The sequence below is a fragment of the Rutidosis leptorrhynchoides genome, chromosome 11 (genome assembly GCF_046630445.1).
Source record: "Rutidosis leptorrhynchoides isolate AG116_Rl617_1_P2 chromosome 11, CSIRO_AGI_Rlap_v1, whole genome shotgun sequence".
In the NCBI taxonomy this organism is placed as follows: domain Eukaryota; kingdom Viridiplantae; phylum Streptophyta; class Magnoliopsida; order Asterales; family Asteraceae; genus Rutidosis; species Rutidosis leptorrhynchoides.
In genome coordinates this window covers 70,101,278-70,117,503 of record NC_092343.1, presented here as the reverse complement: position 1 = coordinate 70,117,503, position 16,226 = coordinate 70,101,278, and positions in this window count along the sequence as shown.

The following is a 16,226-nucleotide window of genomic DNA, read 5'->3' as shown; positions in this document are numbered from 1 at the left end:
ATGCGCTTCAGTAAGGATTAAATCCCTCAAATTTCCAAGCATAGGCACCCAAATTTGGTCATTATAGGTCTTTAATCCTCTAGAATCATTGCATAGGTCAAATTTTCTTTTAGTCATTTGTTCAGTCTTTAGGTTTTCGTCATTCAAAGCTACTAACTGAACGGTTTTCAATCGATCAATCAAGTCTGAAACTATTTCAATTCTCATAAATCTAACATTTTCGATGGTTTTCTTGCGACTCAGAGCATCTGCGACCACATTTGCTTTACCCGGATGGTACTTAATCTCACAATCGTAGTCTTTAATCAATTCTAAACATCGACGTTGACGCATATTTAATTCTTTCTGTGAAAAGATATATTGAAGACTCTTATGATCTGTATAGATTTCACAATGTGTACCATACAAATAATGTCTCCAAAGCTTCAAAGCAAACACAACGGCAGTTAACTCTAAATCGTGAGTAGGGTAGTTTCGTTCATGATTCTTCAACTGTCGTGAAGCATACGCTATAACTTTATTTCTCTGCATCAAAACACAACCCAGACCTGCATGTGACGCATCGCAGTAGACCACAAAATCTTCTGTTCCCTCTGGTAAAGCTAAAACCGGCGCTTGACATAACAACTGTTTGAGAGTCTGAAAAGCCTTTTCTTATTCATCAGTCCATCGAAAGGCTACATCTTTTCTAGTTAACTTATTCAACTCACCTGCTATTTTAGAGAAGTCTTTGATAAATCGGCGGTAATAACCTGCTAAACCCAGAAAACTCTTAATTTCTGTCAGCATTTTCGGTGAGTTCCAATTCATTACGGCCTCTATCTTAGACTGATCTACTTTAATACCCTGTTCACAAATCACATGACCCAAAAACTGTACTTCTCGTAACCAAAATTCACACTTAGAAAACTTGGCGTATAACTGTTCCTGTTTCAGAAGTTCTAACACTAACCTCAGATGCGTAGCATGATCCTTCTCGGTTTTCGAATATATCAAGATATCATCTATGAAGACAATCACAAACTTGTCAAGATACTGACGACACACCCTGTTCATTAAATCCATAAACACTGCTGGCGCGTTGGTTAACCCGAATGGCATAACTAAAAATTCATAATGACCATATCTAGTTCTAAACGCTGTTTTCGGTATATCACTCTCTGCAACACGTACCTGATGATACCCTGAACGTAAATCAATCTTTGAAAAGTAGGAAGCACCCTGTAACTGATCAAATAAGTCATCTATTCTTGGTAACGGATACTTATTCTTAATTGTTCTCTTATTTAAGTCGCGGTAATCTATACACATACGAAGCGACCCATCTTTCTTTTTCACAAACAAAACAGGAGCACCCCACGGTGAAGAACTTGGTCGGATAAACCTCTTATCTAACAGTTCCTGAATCTGAGACATCATCTCTCGGATTTCTGACGGAGCTAATCTGTAAGGAGCTTTTGCGACTGGCGTAGCACCTAGAACCAAATCAATTTTATACTCTACTTCACGTACTGGAGGTAACCCTGGTAAATCATCTGGAAACACTTCGGGAAATTCTAACACAACGGGAATATCGGTCACCTGCTTCTTTTCTTTCTTAACATCAATCACATAAGCTAAGAACGAATCACAACCTTTCGAGGCCGCCTTCTGAGCTTTCATTAGGGAAACCATAGGGAAGTTAAATTCACTGCGCTCTCCCCTAGCTATTACTCGAGATCCGTCAGCCAAACAGAAAGAAATCATATTCTTATCACACTTAATATTAGCCCTATTAGCTCTTAACCAATTCATACCTATGACTACATCAAAGCTACGTATAGGCATCAACAAACAGGTTAAAGGGAAGGAATGGCCGTCAATTTTGATGGTAATTCCAGACACAGATGATGTGCATGGAACCATTTTACCATCAGCTACTTCTATTCCCAAAGGCTCATCTAACATCCTAACAGGCAACTTCAACTTATCGCAGAAGCCTAAAGACATAAAAGAACGATTCGCTCCTGAATCAAACAACACACGAGCTGGCAAGGAATTAACCAAGAACATACCGGTAATGACGTCATCGGTAGCAGTTGCAGCGTCTACTGTCATTTGAAACACCCTTGCCTATGCTATTGGAGGATTCTTTCTCTTCTGCCCAGCGGTAGAAGCAGAAGATCCCCCAGAAGTTACCGACCTCGCCCCTGACCCTGCCCCAGAACCGGATCTTGACGCAGATGGACAATTAGCGGATCTATGCCCCTCTTGATGGCAACTCCAACAAACATTAGACTTAAATGAACAAGTTGTTGATTCATGACCTAACACTCCACATTTCAAACACCTTCTGGTCATTGGAGAACACGGACCAACATGGGTTGACTTGCAAACATTACACCACCCAGACTGACTAGAACCCGATCCACTCATACCAGACTTACTTTTCTGTTTAAACCCACCTGACTTCTTATCATGAAATCCTGATTGCTTACTTGATTGTTGAACAGACTGACCACCCGATTGACCTTCTGATTTACCCCCAAAAGATCCACTTCTCGAACTTTCTCTTTTTGCTGCCATTATATCACCTTCTGTAACTTTAGCCATCTCATGAGCCTGTGCCAATGTGGTTGCAAATCTCGAAACTGTTCTATATTCTGGCTTAATCACCCGCATAAAATGCTGAATCTTATCCTTTTCAGTCGGTACCCACTGTTGAACAAACCTTAACTTCGATGTAAAATCTCTGAAAACTTCATCAATCGTCATATTTTCGGTCATTTTCATGCTCAGAAACTCAGTTTTCAATCTTTCCATCTCATACTCAGAACAATACTGCTCCTGAACCTTAGCAGCGAACTGTTCCCAAGTTATCTGATGTAACATCCCAACCCGTTAACCAACCAAAAACGCGGAATAAAATTTTTTTTAAACAGGACAGAAGGGTGCGCGGCGCGCACCACTGCCTGTGCGCGGCGCGCACAAGGCCTGTGACAGTTCTGATCAAAATGTCCATTTTTCGTGAAAAGATCTTCGACTTCCCGACACTTTTAGACCAAACGCTTTTCACAACAATTTATATTAGTTAAAACTAACACGTTCCAATAATAAAATGATTTTTACTAGACCGGGCCCACATCGGCCGTTTTACGACTTTCGTACAAAATACAAGTTTCGATCACATGATTTTTAACACAAAATAAAGACCGAGCATGGCGATTGGGGATATGCTACCCAATCCTAATCAATCCAAAAGCAAGATCTTCTAAAGCAACTATGCGAGTCCACTAGTCCCTGTTTACCCGAGCCACCGTATCCATGCAATCTATAAAAATGTCAACAACGAGAGGGTAAGCTAATGCTTAGTGAATGATAATATACTACATACATATATATGCATAAAATGGACACGCCACGAAATAACAAATACCGCATACCGAAGCATCCATATATAAGGCACTACATTAAGCATACCGTACGATCTCTAAGCAACGAGCTAATGATACAACAACAATTATAAGTTCACCAATGACAATGTGAACAACGCCAAGAAGCTACACCCGAAGGGTTAGCTACACTACAATAATACATTAATATATAACAATATATATATAACGCACAAGGTTAACCCCTTAACCCAATACCGAAAACCAAGTACCACAATGAAGATTGGCCGAACTACACGAGCCTTAGTAATCCGAAACTACACGAGATTACTATCTCCACATCATCGAGGTTGGCCGAACTACACGAGCCTTAGTAATCCGAACCACACGAGATTACTACCTCAATAAGATGACCGAACTACACGGGTCACCATGAATCCGAACTACACGAGATTCATTTGATAAGATGACCGAAACCACACGCGTCATCGTGAATCCGAAACCACACGCGATTCACTTCTCCAACTCAAACCCACGGTCACGGGATTATAAAATCCACCATATCGGGGCTACAACATCCAAATCACAACCACGTGTGATAATGTACGCACGAACGTGTACTTCGCCAAAGATGGTCAACCAAAATGCACAACCGTGCCATTTGGACTCATACAAAAGTCCATCAAATCCACCTATATGTGAAGTGAGCTCTATAACCGAGAACCACCTCACCCGACCCGCACCCATCCTGCACATACATATGCACATAGGATATTAACACTCACCTTGTCGCCTTGATGAATGCTTCCAAGTAAACCGCAACTCGCCAATGGAAAGTACCTATTCCATTATCACAAATTCAACAACACACTTAGATTGGATTTACAAACCAAACCAATTTGACACTTAGTGCAAATTCGACCCAAATGAACTTCCAAGTACAAACCGCACCCAAAATTAACCAATAATCACTAACACAAGTGAGAATGGTCCTAACACGCCAATTAAACCCGAACACAAGTGTTAAACACTTACAAATCTCCAAATTGCCCATAAACCCTAATTTTGACCCATAAGGTCAAAATCTCACCATTTACAAGTTTTGACACCAAAACACCTTTAACTCGGTTTTATACTTCAACTTAATCCATTTTAAGTTTATAAACCTCATTAAATCGCCAATTGGGTCATAATCATCACTAAACCCTAATTTTGACCCAAAGTCAAAACTAGTCAACCACATAACCCTAAATGGGTTTCAATACTTCCATAATCACTAACTTAAGTGATTAAACCCAATTTAAAGTCCTAATCATGGCCAATTAGTTCACCAACCCAAAATCCACCAACAATAACAACAAACCCGATTACTAGCATCACTAAACTCACTCCAAGAGTTTAAATGGGTTTCTCATCAATTTAAGTTCAAACCCTAACTTGATTATCAAAATCAAATAATGAAATTTGGAGTTAGAACTTACCACAACCACCAAAACGTAGCTAGGAACGAGGTGAACAACTTTAAAACCCGAGACTTTGATCAATTCAAGCTCCTTCTTCTCCAAAACCCCAAATCTCTCTCTAGAAATCTCCCTCTCTCTCTAGAATGATTTGAGAGTGTTAATGGATGTGAAATGTGATCCAAAATTGAATCTAACCAGCTGATATGGCTTCACATCTGGTCTCAAGTGAAAAGACCAAAAAGCCCCTCATTAAACCCAAAATAGAAAAAACAAAATTCTGTCGCTGGGCTCGTGTGCGGCGCGCACCCATGTCTGGGCAGAATCTGAGCTTTGTTTAATTACACAATGCTTCCTGCACTTTATGTAGCATAATTACACTTCCGTATAATAAATATTAGGGTCTTACAACTCTCCCCCACTTAGAATCGATCACGTCCTCGTGATCCTCGTCACTTAACCAAACGGACCACACTCCACGGTCCTCAAACATAAGTCCCAACCGACCTTCCTAGGCAATTCTTCCCAATGAATCGCCTTTAAAAACTAAATCGTCACCCGCGATTTATCAAATCCACCAATCCGAGCACTAAAACCATGCTCATTCCCCAATATCGGGAGAATTCAACCAATCTCGTGCCGAGATATCAATCCCTCAGCGTACCCTTACCGAGTAAAACGCTAAAAGCAACCAAGTCTCAACCTAAGGTCAACAACCCGAAACGATGAAGACCGAACCAAACGAATCCTTACGGATAACACCAATCACTAAACATCCCTTGTAGTGCGCAATACGACAAATACGCAACTACCGTAACATCATAACAAACGGTTAAAACCGATAGCACCCAAAACGATCATGCCAACGCTAGATCCCAAGGTGTACAAAATCGACTATCGTCACACCCGTAACAACATGTGAGCGAAACACGGCTATCGCATCACTAAATCATACAACATGGTCCTCACGACCCCACCATCGGTGTATAAACAACCGATAGTTCCCACAACATGGTCCTTACGACCCCACCATTCGTGCATAAAACAACCAATAGATCACACCACACGAAGCCTGGCCGAAAACACACGCGCCTTAGTGAATCTGAACTACACGCGACTCACTACCTTCACCACAACAACAATCGGGATTGGCCAAACTACACGCGCCTTAGTGAATCCGAACTACACGAGAGTCACTATCCCGGAGGAATGACCGAACTACACGAGTCATTTGTGAATCCGAACTACACGAGACTCACTCCTCAATACAATGACCGAAACCACACGAGTCATTTGTGAATCCGAACTACACGCGACTCACTTCCACAATAAGATGACCGAAACCACACGCGTCATCGTGAATCCGAAACCACACGCGATCCACTACCATGATGAAGTCAGCGGACCCGAAGATCATGCTTCACCAATCTAAACACCGGATGAAGTCAGCGGACCCCGAAGGTCATGCTCCACCGATATAACACCTCGCTCATGATGAAGTCAGCGGACCCCGAAGGTCATGCTCCACCAATCGCATACTCCCATGATGAAGTCAGCGGACCCTAAAGGTCATGCTTCATCAATCACCAATACCATGATGAAGTCAGCGGACTCCGAAAGTCATGCTTCATCAATCAACGCCCTTTTGGCCTCGAACGACGAGTAGCGTAACATCGCGCTCTGCTACGCCATAGTGAATCCTAATGGATACCACTAACCATTCACACACTTGAGCAAGAACCACCTATATCAAACATAGGCACAAAACAATAATTCTCTAGAAGAGAATCCGACACACCTCCCTTAACCGAAGGATTTCACCTTGCTCACCAAACACGTCCATTATCTCTCAATGAGATTTACCACATTACCACCTCGGTGATAATTTAAATCCAACCCATAAGTACAATTTATCCGAAATTGTAATCTACCACAAATCTACCAAACTAGGTGCCAACAAAATTTCTGGATCTACCAAAAACATCATCCGAAATCTCACACTAAAACTTCCTCGCGCGGGAGTGTAACTCCCCCACTTGGAACCACGTTCCAATACCACAACTTGTACACCCGTACAATGCTAACAAGGTAGACTTTACCAACAATTGGGTACACACGACCCATCACCACATCTTGCTCCAACCTTGAGCACACGATGGATTTCAAACCATCCTTAAATACTTCGAACGAAAAGTGTACTACGATTTCACAAATCATACCCTCGCAATCATCCAATTGCTTTAGTTTGTCAAATTTTACCTAGTCACTCATGTACCTAAGGGTTTCTCCAGGTACCCTAAGTACAATGTAACCACAACCCAATCGGAGTCGAACACCATGCTAGTAGGTATAAAAGAGGCACCTAATGTCGCGTCATAAAGACTCCATTACCAACACACATCGAGATTTAAAACACTCGATCTCAAGGGTTCCATCCAACCGACGAACCTCATGATTCATCACTTCAACATAAAAGCGAACACGCGCTTAACAACCAAACACCAAAACCATTTCCATGGCTTGGTAGAAACATTTCCCAAATACTAAGGAATGCTTGGTTGCACCAAGTCTTACGCCCTTCGCCCGTCAATCAAACATCAACATAGGGTACTTCCATTAGGAACGTCACCCATAGCATAACATGCACAACAAAGGCATACAACTCAAACTCAAACGGCATTTAATAAATAATCAAAAGACATATTTATTAAAATGAAACGTACCTTAACATCTCCTTGCCGCACCCGTCCCCGCTAACTTGGTACATTCTGACTTACGATGTCCTTCTTTTTGGCAATTGAAGCACACCATACCATCACCCTTTGGTACCGAACATTCCCAAGACTTGTGACCCCTCACGCCACAATTGTAACATCTAGCCGCACTAGAATCCGACATACCCGTTCGCGTACCACCCGTGCTCACACTCGGACCCTTAGCCCTCTTACTCGGAGCACCATAATAAACGACCCTTCGCTCACTTGAAGGTTCACCCTTTTTCGATCGTGAATATGACTCGAAACCTCTAGCCAAGTCGAATAATTCCGAAAACGATTTCGCTTGACCCCGACTAATTTTACTTTTCAAGTCATCATTCAAGGTCCGATAGAAATCCCCCATCAACAAACGATCATTCCCCAAATACTCCGGACAAAAACGAGCCTTTGCCATAAAGGTCGTCTTGAGAGTACTCAAATCCATAGATCCTTGTCGCAAATTTCGCAACTCATTACGCAATTCCCACAAATCGGCCGAAGTCCGGAACTCCTCGAAGAATTCCTCCTTAAAGTCGTCCCACGATAAAGCCATAAACGTCTCGCCACCGACAAGATCAATCTTACCATCCAACCAATCCCTTGCCCAACCCCGCAACAAACTCGTAGCGAGTCTCGTCTTTCTCTCGGGAGGGCAATCAATAGTACGAAAACACCCTTCGACATTCGAAATCCAAGTTGTGCTTATCAAAGGATCCGGTTTCCCATCATACATCGGGGGTTTAGTCCTCATGAAGCTCTTAAGACAACGTTCCATTTCACTACATCCCCGAAATTCGGAATACTTCCTATCCACTCTTTCTTCCAACGCACCCATTTGCTCCGCAACGGTGGCCGCAACTCTAGTATTAAACTCCTCGTCATTCGTCTCGATCTCGTTTCGCGTCGCCATTCTAAAGAATGCAAAACGATTAGTCCATGAACGTATAAAACCATACGCACCACACCGCCCCATCTTGCTAAACACTCGTCGTACATCACTTGTTTGACACGATTTGCACCCGTAATAAGGTTTGCAAGTCCTTATTACGCACACACGCCGTATCAACTCGTTAGTACAATGACCGCTTCGCTCGATGATATAAACAAACACAAACAAAATTCTACGCGATATAAACACGCGCGAGAATTACACCACAACACAATAATATATTAATAATATCCGCATTACTAATATAAACGTTACTCCACCTACAAACAGGGCACTAACTATAACCCATTCCGACCCGTAATCCTACCAGTCCCGCAACAATTAAGCACACATAAAAGTCTAAGTCTAGGCACCTATCTCAAGTCACCTAAATCCCTTAGACCATGCTCTGATACCACTTGTAACATCCCAACCCGTTAACCAACCAAAAACGCGGAATATTTTTTTTTTTAAACTGGACAGAAGGGTGCGCGGCGCGCACCACTGCCTGTGCGCGACGCGCACAAGGCCTGTGATAGTTCTGATCAAAATGTCCATTTTTCGCGAAAAGATCTTCGACTTCCCGACACTTTTAGAACAACGCTTTTCACAACAATTTATATTAGTTAAAACTAACACGTTCCAATAATAAAATGAGTTTTACGAGACCGGGCCCACATCGGCCGTTTTACGACTTTCGTACAAAATACAAGTTTCGACCACATGATTTTTAACACAAAATAAAGACTGAGCATGGCGATTGGGGATACGCTACCCAATCCTAATCAATCCAAAAGCAAGATCTTCTAAAGCAACTATGCGAGTCCACTAGTCCCCGTTTAACCGAGCCACCGCATCCATGCAATCTATAAAAATGTCAACAACGAGAGGGTAAGCTAATGCTTAGTGAATGATAATATACTACATACATATATATGCATAAAATGGACACGCCACGAAATAACAAATACCGCATATCGAAGCATCCATATATAAGGCACTACATTAAGCATACCGTACGATCTCTGAGCAACGAGCTAAAGATACAACAACAATTATAAGTTCACCAACGACGATGTGAACAACGCCAAGAAGCTACACCAGGAGGGTTAGCTACACTACAACAATACATTAATATATAACAATATATATATAACGCACAAGGTTAACCCCTTAACCCAATACCGAGAACCAAGTACCACAATGAAGATTGGCCGAACTACACGAGCCTTAGTAATCCGAAACTACACGAGATTACTATCTCCACATCATCGAGGTTGGCCGAACTACACGAGCCTTAGTAATCTGAACCACACGAGATTACTACCTCAATAAGATGACCGAACTACACGGGTCACCATGAATCCGAACTACACGAGATTCATTTGATAAAATGACCGAAACCACACGCGTCATCGTGAATTCGAAACCACACGCGATTCACTTCTCCAACTCAAACCCACGGTCACGGGATTATAAAATCCACCATATCGGGGCTACAACATCCAAATCACAACCACGTGTGATAATGTACGCACGAACGTGTACTTCGCCAAAGATGGTCAACCAAAACGCACAACCGTTCCATTTGGACTCATACAAAAGTCCATCAAATCCACCTATATGTGAAGTGAGCTCTATAACCGAGAACCGCCTCACCTGACCCGCACCCATCCTACACATACATATGCACATAGGATATTAACACTCACCTTGTCGCCTTGATGAATGCTTCCAAGTAAACCGCAACTCGCCAATGGAAAGTACCTATTCCATTATCACAAATTCAACAACACACTTAGATTGGATTTACAAACCAAACCAATTTGACACTTAGTGCAAATTCGACCCAAATGCACTTCCAAGTACAAACCGCGCCCAAAATTAACCAATAATCACTAACACAAGTGAGAATGGTCCTAACACGCCAATTAAACCCGAACACAAGTGTTAAACACTTACAAATCTCCAAATTGCCCATAAACCCTAATTTTGACCCATAAGGTCAAAATCTCACCATTTACAAGTTTTGACACCAAAACACCTTTAACTAGGTTTTATACTTCAACTTAATCCATTTTAAGTTTATAAACCTCATTAAATCGCCAATTGGGTCATAATCATCACTAAACCCTAATTTTGACCCAAAGTCAAAACTAGTCAACCACATAACCCTAAATGGGTTTCAATACTTCCATAATCACTAACTTAAGTGATTAAACCCAATTTCAAGTCCTAATCATGGCCAATTAGTTCACCAACCCAAAATCCACCAACAATAACAAAAAACCCGATTACTAGCATCACTAAACTCACTTCAAGAGTTTAAATGGGTTTCTCATCAATTTAAGTTCAAACCCTAACTTGATTATCAAAATCAAACAATGAAATTCGGAGTTAGAACTTACCACAACCACCAAAACGTAGCTAGGAATGAGGTGAACAACTTTAAAACCCGAGGCTTTGATCAATTCAAGCTCCTTCTTCTCCAAAACTCCAAATCTCTCTCTAGAAATCTCCCTCTCTCTCTCTAGAATGATTTGAGAGTGTTAATGGATGTGAAATGTGATCCAAAATTGAATCTAACCAGCTGATATGGCTTCACATCCGGCCTCAAGTGAAAAGACCAAAAAGCCCCTCATTAAACCCAAAATAGAAAAAACAGAATTCTGTCGCTGGGCTCGTGCGCGGCGCGCACCCATGGGTGTGCGTGGCGCGCACCCATGTCAGGGCAGAATCTGAGCTTTATTTAATTACACAATGCTTCCTGCACTTTATGTAGCATAATTACACTTCCGTATAATAAATATTAGGGTCTTACATCTGACTGATCTGTTCTTTAGGTAAATATGCAGTGATAGAGTCCCACCATTCCATTGCTTCACCCTTGAGAAGTCTACTTGCAAACAATACCATAGATTCAGGCTCACAGAAACATGCTTCTAATGCTCGTTCCACTTCTCTTAACCAATTGAGCGTCGCTGTAGGGTTTGTGTGACCACTGTACTCAGGGGGTTTGCAGTCCATAAACTATTTATAGGTACACTTCCTTCTTGTCTCAGGGACTTGAAATGGGTACATCATTTGATTAGGAAAAGTGTGGTTGAATGGAAATGGCATGTGATAGTTTTGATAGGTATTTTGTGGAAACTGTGATTGGGAGCTGCCACCGGCTTGATTATAAAGGTTTGAAGGAAAAGTTATGTTTAATGCAGTGGTATTAGGGTTCCATTGCGCCCGTTCTTGTTCCAATTCCTTAATTTTCTCCTGAGCTTCTAGTAACCGACTTTGAAGTTCTATTACTTCTTGAGACTTCTTCTGAAGACACATGTCCATCTTCGTCAGGGGCTCTAAAAGTACCAGTTCCAGGGACAGTAGGGCCAGTAGCGGTTGCTTGATTATCTGCCATTACTGCACTATCACAACACTCACACCAAAGCTTAGTATAACTCTGTTAGTACTAACAACTAACACATATCCTGTCCTAATACTCACTTAACCCATCCCCAGCATGTTATGTTTGACATGACTCTTCTAAGTTTGGGAACATGACATTTAGATCACAATGCGCACGCTGCCAAACTAAGCTCTGATACCAACTTGTGACACCGCAAATTTTTTTTTTTATAATAAATACGTGGCGGAAGCATAATATTAATTAAATACGATATCGACATTTGTACAAACCGATGTCACGTGTCATTAAAACAATTTACATATTAACAGGAAGAGACGTAAATACATTCTGTTTTCAAAAGTACACGGTTCATATTCTAAAAGACCACATCAGAGTTAACCCTGTCAAACATAACATCATCAAGCCCGTCTTCTCCCAAAAGCACTATCTACAAAAGCTAACAACCTGCAGGGAGGAGATGGAGGGGAATTAGCACGAAGCTAAGTGAGTACGACTAACTACAGGCCATAGCATACATAAGTGTTATACTAATCATGTCACAATAGTCTAACACACAAACATCACCCAAGTGCCGTCTACAGAGACTCTGGCGGCTCGGCCAAACCATTAACCACCAGCTGATCGGACTGGGGCTTACCAGAAGTTCCTCCACCACCGTATATATATACATAATCCACACGTGACGGACGCGTCATTCACATATAGATACACCACGATTGTCAAGGCTACCACAGAGGAACCCAACACGCAGGTTGATCTCGCCTACCGAGGCTACCACACAATAGGGATGCACTGGGCTCCAGCAGACAAGCATCAACTAACATGCAGTCATCACAAGAAATAACTAACCACAACAATAAGTATATCTAACAAGCATGGCAATCATAATATAACATGCTTCTATATACTATAATCTCCAATTAGTCCCACTCACCTATTACCAGCAAATGAGAAGGTGTTCAGCTATCTAATCACTGAACCTTCTCTTTCTCCTTTTCTCCTTAAAAGAATCAGTAGAGTGTAAAGAACGTGATTTCAAGACCAATTCGAGCTCAAGATCAACTATGGGAAATTAGGGTTTGGTAGTTGGAAGAGATGAGAGTACGGAGTGTGTTTGGGAATTTTCTAGAAATGGGAAGAAGAACACACAGACTAGTCACTTAATTTAGGTTAATTTCGCACACTGTACAACACACGGGTATTTATCAGTTATCTGATATCTTTCGTACATCATTTGGAGACCCAAACGAAGTCCAAATTAAATAAACAAACCTGGTCCTAACCGCATCATTATATAATAATAAATATTAAATAGAAATAAATGCATATAGTAACACAATAATAACTTAAGGGCAATCTAGTAATCTTACATCTAGGCCCGATTGAGGATGTTACAAAAAATGATGATGACGACCATAACAAGTATTTATGATGATAATAGACGATAGTTTAAGCTTGATGATGATGTGGTAATCATATAATATAGATGAGATAATGATATGATATAGTTAATGATGATGAGATCATGAAATGATAATGATAATGGGTTGATTACGAAGAATGATGAATGGGTAGGATGATGATAAAAGTGATGATGGAATTGGGTATTAAAATGATAGATGATGATTCAAAACAGAAAACTAAGTTAAAAGATATTAAAATCTTAATAATAATAATAATAGAAAAACTGATACGGAGTAATGGATAAGGATGTTAGCGGGAGGTCGCGGGTTCAAACCCAGACTTGGGCATTTTTTTAAGGGCTACTTCATTGAGGTAGTTTACTTATTACTCATTTTCATTATTATTATTATTGTTATTATTTATTAATATTATTATTAGGTTATTACTAATATGAAGAACATAATTATTAGTATTGTTAATACAATTAAAATTATTATCATTATTGTTAGTATTAATAATATCATCATCATTATTATTATTATTATTATTATCATTTCTATTAAAAATTATTATCCTTGTATTAAAATGATTAATAAAATTATTGTTAATATTATTACTAACATTGATATTAGAATTAACATTATTATTATCATTTAGGTTATTATTATTCGTATCATAATTGAAATTATTATTAATACCATTTATATTAAAAATTATCATTTTCAAAAGTATCATTTTTATTATCACTATTATTGTTATTATTACAAATAAATATTATTTTACAAAAATACATTACAAATATATTAATATTATATATTACTAAATTTTTATGACATTAAGTAAGCTATATAGATAAAATATATCAATATAAATATATATTCTTATCATATATAAACCTTGAAATAAATTTCTATTTGTAATATATTATGATAAATAATAAATATTATATTATTAAACTACTTTAATAAGTATTTACTATATTAATATTAATAAATGTAATATACAAATATATATTAACTACCTAAAATACATAGGATAAATATAACTTAATTAGTAATATGATATGTAAATTATTAATATATCAACTCATTAGTTGTTATTATATGTTTTAATATATATATAACTGATATAGGTTCGTGAATTCGAGGCCAAACCTGCGTTGTTCAATATCGTCATATGTATTTTTACTACAAAATATATTAGTGTGAGTTTCATTTGCCTTTTTACCCTTTATATTTTTGGGCTGAGAATACATGTGCAATTTTTATAAATGTTTTACGAAATTGACACAAGTAATTGAAACTACATTATATGGGTAAATGATCGAAGCCGAATATGCCCCTTTTGCTTGGTAACCTAAGAATTAGTAAACCGGTCTACTAATTGACGTGAATCCTAAAGATAGATCTATTGTGCCTAATGAACCCCATCCAAAGTACCAGATGCTTTAGTACTTCGAATTCATTTGTATCATGTCCGAAGGATTTCCTGGAATGATAGGGGATATTCTTATATGCATCTTGTTAATTTCGGTTACCAAGTGTTCACCATATGAATGATTTTTGTCTCTATGCATGGGACGTATATTTCTGAGAACTGGAAATGAAATTCTTGTGGTCTATTAAAATGATGAAAATGAATGATTATGATAAACTAATGAACTCACCAACCTTTTGGTTGACACTTTAAAGCATGTTTATTCTCAGGTATGAAAGAAATCTTCCGCTGTGCATTTGCTCATTTTAGAGATATTACTTGGAGTCATTCATGACATATTTCAAAAGACGTTGCATTCGAGTCGTTGAATTCATCAAGATTATTACTAAGTCAATTATAGTTGGATATATTATGAAATGGTATGCATGCCGTCAAATTTAGATGTAATGAAAGTTTCTCTTTTTAAAAATGAATGCAATGCTTGTAAAATGTATCATATAGAGGTCAAGTACCTTGCGATGTAACCAAATGTATTGTATTCGTCCTTATGGATTAGGACGGGTCGCTTCAAGTGTGATATTTTTAGATTATCATTTCTGGATAATCTAGGTGGTGTCTTTTTAACCTTGTCGATAAAATAAAGGTTATTGTTTGTTTTAAAAACGAATGCAGTCTTTGAAAAACGTCTCATATAGAGGTCAAAACCTCGCAACGAAATCAATTAATATGGAGTGTTTATAATCGATATGAACGGGACATTTCATGTAGGCTGTTCTAAAAGCCCAGAGTGCATCCTCCAAGTTCATGGACCATTCCTTCGGATTCGATCCTGCGGTTTTTTCTAGAATACGTTTTAAAGCTCGGTTGGTATTTTCAACTTGTCCACTTGTTTGTGGATGATAAGCGGTTGTGATTTTATGAGTTACTCCATATCTTTTGAGAACTTTCTCAAGTTGATTATTACAAAAATGAGTACCCCGATCACTTATTAAAGCTTTCGGTGTTCCGAACCTAGCAAAAAGACGTTTTAAGAAGTTGACTACAACTCGTGCATCGTTAGTTGGGAGAGCTTGTGCTTCCGCCCATTTAGATACATAATCAATGGCAACGAGAATGTAGAGATTATTATGAGATTTTGGAAATAGACCCATAAAGTCAATACCCCAAACGTCGAATACTTCACATACATGAATGACATTTTGTGGCATTTCATCACGTTGACTTATTTTTCCGGCCCTTTGACATGCATCACATGATTTACAAAGAAGGTGTGCATCTTTGAAAATTGTAGGCCAATAGAATCCAACGTCGTAAACTTTTCTTGCTGTGAGTTGAGGCCGATAATGCCCTACTGTTGGTCCTGTGTGACAATGGTTTAAGATTTGACTAGCTTCATCTTCGAATACGCATCGGCGTATTATTCCATCGGGACAACTTTTAAACAAATGTGGA